The sequence below is a fragment of the Neophocaena asiaeorientalis genome, unplaced genomic scaffold (assembly GCF_003031525.2).
Source record: "Neophocaena asiaeorientalis asiaeorientalis breed wild unplaced genomic scaffold, Neophocaena_asiaeorientalis_V1.1 scaffold114, whole genome shotgun sequence".
Lineage (NCBI taxonomy): Eukaryota > Metazoa > Chordata > Mammalia > Artiodactyla > Phocoenidae > Neophocaena > Neophocaena asiaeorientalis.
In genome coordinates, this window is record NW_020173116.1 from 5,801,618 (window position 1) to 5,815,301 (window position 13,684).

A 13,684-nucleotide genomic window follows, 5' to 3' on the forward strand; every position below is an offset into this window, starting at 1 on the left:
GGAAGCCCTTGGGGGCTTTTTTGTCTGCACCCATTGAAGCCTCTAGTTTGCTGGCTTCTTCAGCCCAGTCTGAGATATAAGAAGCCAAGAAGAAACCTGAAAAACTTACTGCCATGTTGTTCCTCAGGTCCTGGGGTTCTTATCCAATCTGCTTTTTTCTCTCCACCCTTGAGTCTTCTCATGTTTCATATATAATATCCAGGTGTTATCACTGTTCTTAGCAGGAAGAATAGGGAAAAGTTCATCTACTCCATCTTGTTTGTAACCAGAGGTCCAGGACAGTAACATTTTTGTTGCGGTTACATTTTGAGTTTCTAGCCTTTATTGTTATTATTAACAAACTCTGTTCAACACAGGAAGTGGTTTCCCTGAAAGCTGCATTCATAAATACAAATTATCAGCAAATTAGGAAGAAAAATGCAAACTCAGAGTGCTTCACGTACACTTCTTTTCCTTTTCATTCGATCATGTTTATACCTAACAATTTTGAAAACGAAGAGGTGACATTAATCACATTCTTCTATCAATCCATGAAATCAGAAGAGACTATAAGATGCCTTTAAAGAAAAGTGAAGCATAGAACACTTCTCAGTAATAAAAGAAAGTTATTCTGTAATAACTCACAGAATTATGAGAGAAAAAAATCAATCTCAAAGGTTATATATTGTATGATCCCATTTATATAGCATTATTGAAATTATAGAGATGGAGAAAATAGTAGTTGGCAGAGATTAGGGATGAGGGTAGGAAGTGAGGGTAGGAAGTGAAGTGGCTATCAAAGAGATAACGTGAGGAATCCTTGTGATGGGACTGTTGTGTATGTTGGCTCTGCTGGTGGTCACACAAATCCACACATGTGATTGCATAGTACCACACACACGCACAAACAACTGAGTGAATGTAAAAGCAGTGAAGTATAAATAAGGTGCATGGATTGTAATAATGGCAATTTTGTGGTTGAGGCCAGACGCACCAGAGACCTCAGAACTCTCCTGCTGGGGATATTGTGCTGTAGTTACGCAAGCTGGTACCATGGGAACCTGGGTAAAGGACATATGGGCTCTCTGTATTATTTCTTACAACTCTGTGAATCTACAATAGTTTCAAAATTGTAAAAGTTTTAAAAAAAGAAAGCAAAGAATTGTGCTGTTTTGTACTTTCTTCCTCTGCAGACTTCCCTTCCCTTCCCTGGCGCAAGCAAAGAGGAGATGGCCAGCCTAATTTGGTTTCTGCTTAATGGTCTCGTGTGCAGAGAGACCCATTTTTCTCGCTAGTGTAAGGGCTGGTTGTGTTTTGCGATGAGCCGTTTGGGTTTTGATGGGGTGAGGTGGAGTTGGGACTGGGAGATTGACTTCTGCAGGCACAGTTGTTCTCCCCTCTCTGTCCTCAACACCCTCCTGAATAGCTCGGATTATTTCCTCTGTGCGGTCCCGAAGCTACATCCCCTGAGACGGGCTCTGCACAAAGGTGCTCAAGGCCACACACTCCCCAGAGACCTCAGTGCTGCCTCTCCTGCTGGTGGAGAGCAGAAGACATGTGAGTCTTCCATGGAGGCCGGCGTTGCAGGCAGATGTGGCCTCTAGGTCTCTGTTGTGATGCTAAGGGCGAGAGAAGTGCCCCTGAGCTAGAAAATGTTTGTGACTGTTAGGAAGAGATCCAAGATAGATCCCAGATTTGTGAGACACTATGCTGTTCCAAGCACTCTCCCATCTGACTTTAATAGAAAATGATTATATTTGTAGAAAATGAGAGGCAAAGAAATGAATGAGCTTATGGGAGCTTTGCCATGAGATGCAAAATATCTGCATGGAAAGCAGAGTAGACATGATTGCTGGGGGACATGCACGGAATTTCTCAGTGTTCACTGAGTATCAAACTGAAATGTCAATAAGGGCCAGAAGAAAACTTAAATATATGAAGTAAGTGGATAAGTAATAAGAGGAGGTGTGGGAAATCGCCAGCAAGCTGGAGATCTTGGACTCAGTACAAATGTTTTCAAATTCAATTTTTGACTGTAGTGGCCACAGCTGCTTGCAGACAGGCGAGACAATTCCAGTGAGACTGGCGCCTGTGTACTGGACTGTCCCTGCTGTCTGGACACCTTCAGTGCTAGTTGTGATTGTCTTTTCTATACTGTGAGCCCAGGAATTAAGCTTGGTTGTATAACGGAAACACAAATGTTAGTGGCTTAAGCAAGATAGGGTTGTCTGCTTCCGATTACGATGTAGAAAGATATAAACAATTTCCTCCCATGTTGATAAGAGAATTAAATATATGGAATAAAAAGCATACGTTTCCTGGGGTTTTCAAAGACTGGTAGATGTAAGGAAGCTGCGATGGGCTGAACTGCAGAGGGACACACCCCCTACAGGTGAGTTGAGAGCCCTGGAGTTCTCTGGGGGCAGGTGAGCACAGGCTGAGAAGAAGCATCCTGGGTGCGGGGAAGCTGCTAGGGTCTGAAAGAGTTCCACATGCAAATATTCATCTCCCTGCCCAACAACCCTCTCCCTTCCTCTGGAATTTTGCTGGGGAAGTAGCACTGGAGAAGGGGCTGGTCAGCAGAGAGAATGCAGAGAGCATACACATTCCTGTGGTGCTTGGGTTGTGAGCCCTGCAGGAGGTGGACCTAAAGATGGGCCTAGACTCTCCCAAACAATGGCTTTCCCCACCATCCAACCACAAGGAAAAGGTGAGTCCCTTCATGGCAGCCTGAGGCTGGGCTACAAGAGTTTCTTGCAGTAGGTGAAAAGTGGTAGGACAGAAATTCAAGGCAGAAATTGCCGGATTGCGTAAAAAAACAAGACCCAACCCCACGCTTTTAACACACATGTTAATAAAAGGACGGAAAAGGAAACACATGGCCACGCCCAGAGTCAGCATGGGAGGGCATTCACACGGGGGTGTGGCTTATTGACACTGAGGGTCGTGGTGCGGCTCCAAATATGGTCTGTTGTTCCAGGAGGTAATTATACCAACTCTCTGGCACTGAATATGGGATCATGGCCAACACAGCCCAGTCCCTGCCTTCCGGGGTTGTTGGGAGGTCTGGCCGATGCATGAAACCCCTTAGGCCTTAGCCAGGTATCAGGCGCTGATGGTGCCTAGTTGGGTGTACTTAGGTTGGCTTAGAGTGCCCCCTACTGGGCGAAGGCCTGAACAGCAACACAGAGCATCCAGGTTGCTGTGCAAAAATTCTCCAGGACAATGTACTCAACCGCTTCAGAGGACATATATGCTTAGGGGATTTGTACTTTAAAATGATTGTGAAAATGTCCGCATGTTAAATTGTTAATGTACAGGGATTGTATTTATTATCACTGCATGTAGTTCTTGAGGGGCTACCATGACAACATATGGAGAGTGTAAAGGGTTACATGAGTGTGAGGAATTTATATTGTTTTAATTAGAAATGACGTGCAGTATTTATAGGACAACTTATTAGGAAGCTCAAATGTATTTATGGATGTTGATTAATCTAGAGACCATTTCTCTCTCAGAGAAGTTAAGTAATTTTTATCCTGTCGATAGAAATTGGGTCCATGCTAATGTTCCCTCTTCAGTGAGCTTTTAGGTTAAATGATGTTATGCGCCAATCCTGGATTGTGCTGACTGGGTCATGCAGTCCAGTGTTCCTGTGTAGTGGGTGCAGAAGTTCAGGGGGCCTATGAGTTACAGGCTCCGTGAGCAGGGCCAGAGATAGGGCCGCTGAAAGTCATGGTCATGGCTGGGAGTACTGTGGTCAAAAAGGACATCACTCCCTGAAGTACAAAGTTGTTTTCTCTCTGGCTACTGCTAAGCGCTGATGGGACAGGAAGACTGAGGTTCTAGTTTATTTGGTCCTTTATTTATTTAAATTAAGAAAATGCTTGTTTAAAGAGTTGATGTCAGTTTCCACTTTTTTATTTGTTTCTGTTCTGTTATTCATCACAGTAATTTAGTCAAGTGCCTGGGTTTATATGCATGAAATAAATTTAGTTCCTACATGCTGGGTTCTTATAAAAGAAGGGGGAGGAGGGGGGGCATGGGGCAGGAGGAGAAAAACTAAGCGGGCACACAGAAACCACCACACAAACAAATCACCGTTCTCAAGATGGCGTTTAGTGTGAGCTCCCACCGTGAGTCCATGGAGTGGAGAGTAAAAAGGTAGTAAGCACAGGACATGTTCTGATCAAATGAGGCGGGTGCAGACCTCTGGGGTTGACTACAAGGGCACTGAGTTTCGGTGAGGGTGGGGCGAATGAAGGGAATGTGCAAGGTGAAGGTAGGGGAGACAACCCAGAACACAGTGGGTCTGCGAGGGCACCGGAGAGGGAAGACTGGGGCTGGGGGCAGGTTACGAGAGGTTCCGGGCAGTCAGAGGTGGCAAGGGCACAAGAGCCAGGCTGCGGAAGGGGTGGGGGGTGGTGGAGAGCTTTCCTCATCCTCCCTGACATGGTCATGGGGCTGATCAAATGTTTTCACACATGGCTCTTGAGAAGACAGGAAAGTGGCCTCTTGGTGGGCCTGGAGGACGGAGGAGAAAGTGACAGCAAACCCCACCTGCCCTTCTCCTGTCTCCCTCCTTCTCCCTAAGGCTCCCTCCTCTAGGGCTGCCTTGCCCCGGAGCAGGGTCTGTACAGCCTTGCCCAGGGTCCTTGTGGCTGCAGGTGGAGGCTGGTGACTGCGGTAGCCTGATCACTCGTCCTTCCGGAGGCCAGAAGCCCCAGGGTCTCGTTGGATTTCAGGATATCAGCCCAACAGGGTGATGGTGCCAGCACAGTCCTAACTCAGGACCTGGGCTCAAATCGCCTATCCTCCATCACTCCAGGAAGCCCATTGTGCCCTGGGCTCCTGCCCATGGGTCACTCCCCCAGGTAGTCACCTAGGAGAGCATGGCTTGCCCCAAACTCTTTGTGAATGGCTTCAGAGCATGAATACCCTCCATGGTGACAAAGTTTCATTATTTAAGGTTAGTTTTTATTTGGGAAATAGCCAAACTTTTGTTGGCATCAAGAGTGCCCCTATCATAAGGTAAGTGATGGAGTAGTTAGTTCATTCCTACTGCCCTGCCTGGAACTCAGAAGAATATGGTCAATCCATATTTGTTGAAATGAACCAAGAAATGAGGCAGTGGCTACAGAGGTGAGGGTGCTCATTTGCTTGGGGAACTTTCAAGTAGGATCTTCCAAACTGTTAAGAGAATACTCAGATATCTTTATGTTGGTGTGTTTGATTTGGAAAATAGACAATAAAAGAACCATTGAATTGTAGTTCCACTTCCAAGCAAGTAAGTACCCCAATAACCCTTCATTTCCCTCTGTGTGACAGAAAGGTACTTAACCCAGTGACCAGACCTCTCTGTGTTATTTTTTAATTTAATTTTAAAATTTATTTTTATTATTTTTTTTGCTGTACGTGGGCCTCTCACTGTTGTGGCCTCTCCCGTTGCGGAGCACAGGCTCCGGACGCGCAGGCTCAGCAGCTCCGCGGCATGTGGGATCTTCGCGGACCGGGGCACGAACCCGTGTCCCCTGCATCGGCAGGCGGACTCTCAACCACTGCGCCACCAGGGAAGCCCACCTCTCTGTGTTTTGGTTTCCTCACCTCTAAAATAAGAACAATGGAACCTACCTCATAAGGTTGTTATGAGGATCAAAAGAGATACGTTTGTCCAAAGCTACCTGGGACGTGCTGTAACGTTGCAAACCACAGTGGAGTGCACGCCCCTCATCTCCAAGTCTAAACATGCACGTGGTGAATAGTGCTGCCATGTAAGTTCCCCTTGTCCTGAAGTGCCCTTCTCCTGGCAGCAAGAGACCCGATGGGCTGCTTCCTTAGACAATAGCTCAGGTGACTGGAGCCCTTCACTAGGGAGTACAGGACTGGAGATCAGTTCCAGTGTGGGATGGTTGGTTGGTGGCATTTCCCAGTTACCCCCTGCCCTGCAGTGTGGGCGGGGCAGCGGTTCTGGCCTGCTCACTGGCAGGTGGCAAAGCCCTGTCTACCCCTAAGGCGATTGCTATGTAATCCCATCAGTGGCCAGTAGGTGGCACAAGACACCCACCATGGCCACTGGCTTTGCCCCATTCAGCCTTTCTCTGAAGGGAAAAATCTATTTCTAATCCAGCCTGGGCTTTATGGCAATGCTTAATCACATGGAAGGGAACATGCAATAACTACTGGTATTTCTGTAAACACACATGCTTAGAGCAGCTGCCAGTTGGGGATGAGGACCGAGGGAGAACACTCAGTGAGAGGTCTCCTGAGGACAGTCTATAAAAGGAAAACCCTGTGGGTTTTTAATTTAAGAGCCTCCCAGCTAACCTTTGTGACTCATCGAAAGAAACATTTTGAACCCGGATGGAGAGTGATAATACATCTTTTGGATTGTAACCTGGTCCTCCTTCTGCCCCGCCCCCTTCCCCTTCCCCCCACATGGCGGGTTTCAGAAGGGCTAGGCTCCAGGGCAGCACCTTCTGAACTGATGTTGGCTTATTTTCCTGTTCTTTGATCCTGGCAAGTTGCCTGCTTCTCGGGTTCATCCTTTCTCTGGAGGAAAGTTGATTTGAATCTCATTCTGCCATTAATAAAATTGGCACCAGATGGATGTGAAACTGAAGAGGAGACACATCACAGCAAAACAAAAAGTGTAATCTGGTCAACCATGGGGGAGTAAGGATTGGGTGCTTTTAATTTTAATATGTGTGGACACTTTAAAAAATTGTGGTGAAATACACAACATAAAATTTACCATCTTTAGCATTTTAAGTGTATAGTTCAGTGGTATTTAATGCATTCATATTGTGTAATCATCACCACCATCCATCTCCATAGGTTTTCCTCTTATGAAATGGAATCTCTGTATCCGTTAAACACTAACTCCTCATTTTTCCCTCCCTGCAAACCCCGGCAACTACCATTCTACTTTCTGTCTATGAATTTGATTACTCTACCTCATATAAATGGAATCACACAGTATTTGTTCTTTTATGTCTGGCTTGTTTCACTCAGCATAATGTACTCAGGGTTCATCTATGTTGTAGCAGGTGTCAGAATTTCCTTCCTTTATAAGGGTGAATGCTATTCCAATATGTATATAGACCACGTTTTGTTTCTCCCATCCTCTGTTGATGGATACTTGGATTGCTTCCACCTTTTGGCTGTTGTGAATAATGCTATGAACGGGGGTATACAAATATCTGTTTGAGACCTGCTTTCAGTTCTCATGGGTATATACTCAGAAGTGGAACGGCTGGATCATGTGACTCTATTTTTAATTTTTTGAGGAACCGCTATATTGTTTTCCCTAGTGGCTGCACCATTTTACATTCCCATCAACAATGCACAAGAGTTCCAATTTCTCTACATCCTTGTCAACATGTATTCTTTCTTTCTTTTTTTTTTTTTAGAGTAGCCATCCTAATGCGTGTGAGGTGGTGTGTGGACACTAGAAGCTAAGTTTGTTTTTTTCTAGGACTTTCTTTTGAGTGGGCTAGGCAACCTGATAGCTTCTTATGAAGGTGGTCTTGCGATAAAGAAGTTCTCTCCCCCTGTGCCATCTCCTCAGAGCATCCAACCACGGAGCTCTTCGTGTACATCTACACCCCAGGGACCCACTCGAGAGCAGCTTCATTTGGCCCAATCTTAGGTCACTGGAATTTCTTGAGGTGTCACCTGGCTAGTGCTGAAGAGGACGCAGCTACAGGTCCTCTGAGGACAGGAGCGAGGCAGGCTGATTTGCTAACTGCACTGTGTCGCCCTCCTGCCCCCAACACGGGTGGCAGGTCCCAGGAATCCCTTCCTCACTGAGCCTCTCCCTGGAATAGGACCAGGGAGGTTGGGAAGCTTGAAGTCCTCTGCCTGGCCACCATACTCTCAAGGCGTTTGCAATATGCAATAACATTGCCAGGGGCACAGCGCACGCCCATTTATCCAAAGTGGGGCAGCGCTCACCAGAAGTGTCTGCCCACAGCACCCTTCAGTCACCCGCCAAACATTCTCTGGGGGTCAACTGCATATATTGTGGGTTGGCCTCTGATTTCTAGATTCACTCATCTCGAAAACTTTTCTTGCACATCCCCTAGGAGCTACATTGTGGCAGACACAAGTCAGTAAAAGGCAGTCTGCCCTCACAGAGCTGAGAATCACGGAGGGGGAGACCAGCAGGGCGGGTGTAATAAGCTTTTCCTTGAAGGGTCAGGGTGCTTGGTGTGGTGGGCTGGCTGGGTGATGCCCTCGGGCAGGCCCGCACCTGAGTCCCACATTGGCCACGTATTTGCTCTGTGAACTTGGCAAAAACGAGAGTGATGATAGCTACTTTGGAGCTGCTGCAAGGTTTGAACGAGCTAATGATGCATGTAGAAGCCTCTGGAACAGAAGCGGAGGTGCTTTTCAGTGTTCTCACTCTTTCCTCTGGATGTCTGCTTAGCACAAGGTTGGGGAGAGAGGAGAAAGGTCAGGGTGTGAGAGCGATAGCGTGACTTCTCCAGCTGCACCCAGCGGACAGCCCACAGTGACGGCTCCCTGGCAGACAGATGGACGTGCTCCCTGCAGTGGGGAGTGAGAGGCAGCCAGAGAGGAGCCCCAGCCCTGGGACTCTTTGCCATGCCCCTGCCCCGCCGGTCAGGGATAAGTCCCTGCACAGGAACTGCCACTTTCTGATTAAACTGGGGTTTGGACTTCGGAAGGTCTCAGCGTTTCAAGAGAAGGCTGTTCCCAGATTTCTGCTGTGTTCCTGCAGTCAGCCAACAGCCAAGCTGCCCAGAGGCAGGTGCAACTCATTCAAGTGCAGGAGAATTCCAGTTTTATTATTTAAAAAAAAAAAAAATCACATCATTCGTCGAGCATTGGAAACTTTAAGACGTTTGTTGGCTGATAATTAATGGGTTGTTTGTGGGTAATGGCTTGTTATTAAATGGAAGCTAATAACTTCTGGAAGGTTGTTCCAGTAATCATCTTGGTTAACAGTTTATAGTTTGAAATATCTAATAACATTGCCAGGGACATGGCACATGCACATTTATCCAAAGGGAGCAGGCGTCTCCCTTTCTCTGATTTCATCTCTTTCTTTCTTTACGACACACCCGTGTCACAGCATGGTGCCCCATTTTACAGATGGGGAGATGGAGGCTGAGGCTAAAGGCACAGGAAGGCTGGGGGGCGAATGCCTGGAGCAGACCTGGGGGGGGGGTGTCTCGAGGATGCGCTCATTTTGGTCACGGCTTCCCACAGCACACGGATCCCTCACCCTGGTCGGTTGGCCTCTGTCTTTGCCGGTAGTTCTGTTGATCTGAAATAAACAGATGGCCGGATATTTCTCCAGCAAAGATGGGTTTCTCAGGAATCACCAGAGAATTGCAATTTGGGGCCTGCAACAATGGTGAGCCACATGGAAGTCTCCCTACAGCAAGAGAATGAGGATGCTTTTATAGAGGGGAAGAGGAAGTTGGGAGGGTTATAGTAAACAAGCAGGCTTTTCATTGGCTGAGTCCTCACCAGGAAAGAAGAGGCGTTTTTCTTCTTCCCGTTGGGCTGTGTGCTGTGGTCGCAGGGCGAGAGAGCTCCCCCTTCTGGTCTCCTGCCTCTACTTAATTCAGGTATCTCTTTATTCATTTTACAGTTCTGAGATACACTTGCTGGTGCTTGAGAAGCTCCCTTTCCAGGAGAGAAGCTCAGCTTCGGGGCAGGCAATTTAAATACAACCTAGTTGTGTCTATGGGTATAGAATGCAGGCAGAGAGCAGTGAACGCAGATCCAGCTGGGCCACTCATGAGCTAACGACCCTGCGCATTTTCCCCCTGTAGCTTATATCTTTTGTTAACTAACCAAAGACAGGATATGATTGGCCATTTCTTCTCCTGGAGGGGCTACAGAGCACAGAGAACCCTCCTTCCTCCCAAGGCTGAGGAGAGTAGCCCTTGGGGGGAAGAAGGACAGAAGGTAGAGTAGGGGAAGCTCATTTGACCCGGAGCCCTGGGAAATGCGAAGGTTGTAGATTCTTTGCTGAGTCGGGGCATTAGCTATCCTCCTCTATTTTTGCAAATTCCCTGGAGTTTGGTTGCAAATGGCCCAGCACCTTCTTGTGGCTTGTGAAATCAGGAATGTGGGCAGAGTTCAGCAGAGACTGAGGGCCACGGCTGGGGGTGCCTCACAGCCCTTTCATGCCTGGCTGTGGCAACCTTTAATTTGGGGACTCTTGCGGTATTGTTGGTGTTATTTGGGGTTTTGGCTTCAAGAAAATCTGTGATGCTGTCGTCGTTATTTCGCAGAAATTGGTAGCAACGGTTGGCATGTAATGTGGTAGCGTTGGTCGTCCTGTGTTTGCCCAACACCTTCCAGGTCAGTGAGGTGGGGGAAGGGAGTGTGGTCAGTTTGCTGACCTGCAGACTCCCACCGTGGGCACTTCACATGCCTGCTCAAGAATCTTCCCAGGCTCAGGGCATGTGTCAATTTGAAAAAATAACATAGATGACCTTCATTGTTTGCCCCCGAAAGAAGCAGCTTCATGGTTTGTTTTCTAGCGAGGAACAAAGAGAGAAGTTTGGTTCTCTAGAATCTGACCAGGCTCTATGGGATGACGCATCTCAGTACTTACATCTGCTGTGTTCCTGTCCCTCTGACTTTCACAGACTCGTCTTATTCCTTTGAGCTACAGATGCTCGTGGCGTTTACGCCTTGGGATCCTTCGTGTTTTTTACGGCCAGTTTCTAAAGATCATGCTGGCCTTTCTTTAGTGGTCCAGGAACTCACAGGGTTAATCCTTGGGGCAATGTTCCCCTCTGGGCACCTGCATGACCTGCTCCATCTTCACCTGTGATCACCTGGGGTGCACCCCTCCTCTCTGGGGGCCCCTCTTCTGTGGGGTGACAGAATGCATCCCCTCTGGGGTGGATCGCTTTATGTCTGTCTGCTTTTCCTGGGACACATCAGTGGCCAGCCTGTGGGTCCCATTCTGGCTTTCTGAAGGTGTGCCCTGATGTAGACCACCTTTTTCTAGCAAGGGCGGGACACCAGGGATTCCCTCCCAGCCTCTCGTTCCATGTAACCACAGCTTTGTGCCGGAACAGAGGTGCAGACAGCAAGTTTGTTAAAGAAGGACAGGGACAGAGTCTATAGACTGATTTTTTGGAGAACGGAGGAGGGGACCTTTAAAAAGTATTGAGATGTAATTTGTGTAACAGAAAATCAACCCATTTTAAGAGCACCCTTAATGAATGTTGGTGATTATACATAGTTGTATAACTACCACCACAATCGAGATACAGAACCCTCCTTCGCCCCAAGAGGTCCCCTTTAACCTCTTTGGAGTCATCCCCACCTTGGCCCCGGCAACCAGTGACCTGTTTTTTATCACTGTGGCTTTGCCTTTTCTAGAATTTCAGATAAATGGAATCGAGCAGTGTGTAGTCTTTGCATGTGGCTTCTTTCCCTCAGCGGAATCTATCTGAGGCTTGTCATCTCGGGTATCAGTGGTTGTTCCTCTTTTTTGCTGAGTGGCTTTGCACTGTATGGATGCACCACCATTTGACTTTACTCAATGGACATTCAAGGCGTTTCTGGTTTTGGGTGATGAGGAATAGAGCTGTTGTGACCATTCATGTACAGGTCTTTGTGTAGACTTGTGTTTTCATTTATCTTCGGTCTACCGGGTCGTGGGGTAGACGTGTATTGAACTTTGTAAGATACTGCCTAACAGTTTTTCAAGGTGACTGTAGCAATTTGTTTCCCAAATGGGTACTTTTAGTCTGGGACATATAACTGGTCTTCCTGACATCCACGGGTCCCTATCTGTACAATGATTTTCGAGAAGTTTATTGGATCCACATGTAATTAAGGTATGTGGCTTTTAGGCAAAAGATGATTACATATCTCTGGATGGGATGACCCCAGTGTTGAACTCTCAGCACTGTGCAAAGGTCTGTGTTGTCCTCCCGAGGAAACCAAATACATCCCGCCACAGTCCGTGCGAGAGTCAGGCCTTCTGAGTGTCCTTCCAGCTCTCATGTGTCAGCTTTGCGTGTGTACCTCAAATGCAAGTTTCAAGTTCACCCTGTGTTGAGATCATGCCTGAGGGCAAGAGGGAAAAATATCTGTGGCTGTCAAATCGGGTGGGAAGTGATTAACCATGGAGATTCTGAGCCTCAAGGGGAACTCTTTTGTTCCCTGACCTTTATCTCACCTGCGGCAGGGGCAGGCCGGGTCAAGTTTAAATCCGAGATGACAAGTGTCTAAGGCTAAGCAAGGTTTCTGCTGAGTGCTTGCTTGGGGTCAATGGCTCTGTGTCTCCCACCTGGTGAAAACTGACTCCCAGTGAAAAAAGGAGCTCTGGGGCTGAACCACTTGGCTTGGCTTTGGGCTAGAACTCCCTACGTGGTTTTCAGAGCTCTTTGGGTGTGTTGAGGGCCTCCCGGTTTGAGCAGCACCTGAGTCACTGCCGTGCGTTGGAAGTCCCTTGCTCACGGCGCCCCTGGACCTTGCAAAGTGCAAAATGGTTGCTTCTCTTGAAGTTTGGCCAATTTTTCTTTTAAGACTTAAACAAAAATTTATGGGACTTCCCTGGCAGTCCAGTGCTTAAGACTCTGTGCCTAAACTGCAGGGGACGCGGGTTCCATCCCTCGTCGGGGAACTAAGATCCCACATGAGGGGTGGGGCGGCCAAAATAAATAAATAAATAAATAAACTTATTGGCTCAAGTAACTGAAAAGTCAAAGGGAGATTTGACCCAACCTGATCCAGGCGTTTGAGTGCATATTTCCTCCTCTTCTTTGCCAGCTCTGTGCTAGCTTTTTTATATCTTAGAAATGTTTTATTATTTTCATTATTGTAATGAAATATGCGTAAGTCAACTTTGCCATTTTAACCATGTTTACGTGGACAGTTCAGTGACATTAAGCACATTCACTTGTTGTGTAGCATCACTTTCTCCTTCCCAAACTGAGATCCTACCCACTAAACAATGACTTATGTATTTCGTGCCAGGCACATACCATGTCCGTGGTCCCGTTGCGTCTCGAATCACGTGATTTGTGGCATTTAGACAGTGTCACTTATTCATCACTAGGTAAAATTTGGCCTCTGAAAAAAAAGGCTTTTTCACACTGTCCTAAATTCTCAGGATGCCGCCTCACTTTTTCACCATTTTTGAGACTGTGGTAGCTGTAGAACCCCTAGTTTATTTATGGCTCAATAGTGGGAATCCAAGCATCTTCTGGGGACACAGGGTCAAGTTTAGGTGGGGTTCACTCCATCTAAAGCCTTGTTTGGGGGCAGGGGGATTATCTCTATTTTTCCACTGAGAACAGTGACCAGACACCAGGAAATGTCACGCCATGGACCTCTGGATTATAGCTCATTTTTGTAAAGGTATGTGGGTCCTGTTCCAATGTTGGAAGGCCCTGGTAGGCACACCCATTGGTCCCATGGCCGAGGGCAGGCCCTCACTGGCACACAGTCCTCCAGCCTCCAGGTACCAAGTGTTTCCTGGGGTCAGCCTCTCTTATCACCTCCGCTGGTCTCAAGGTCCCTGACGGCCCTGGTGTGTGCTTTGATGTGCCCCTGCTTCCCTTAAAACCCGGCTTTCAGAATCTCTCTGAAAGAGAACAGCATACAATATTACCTAATTTGTCTTTAATCCAGTAGTTCTAGGATAATCCCGGAGAGGCAAGTGGTCGCCTGTACACACCCAGGCTTACTCTATAAAGACCAT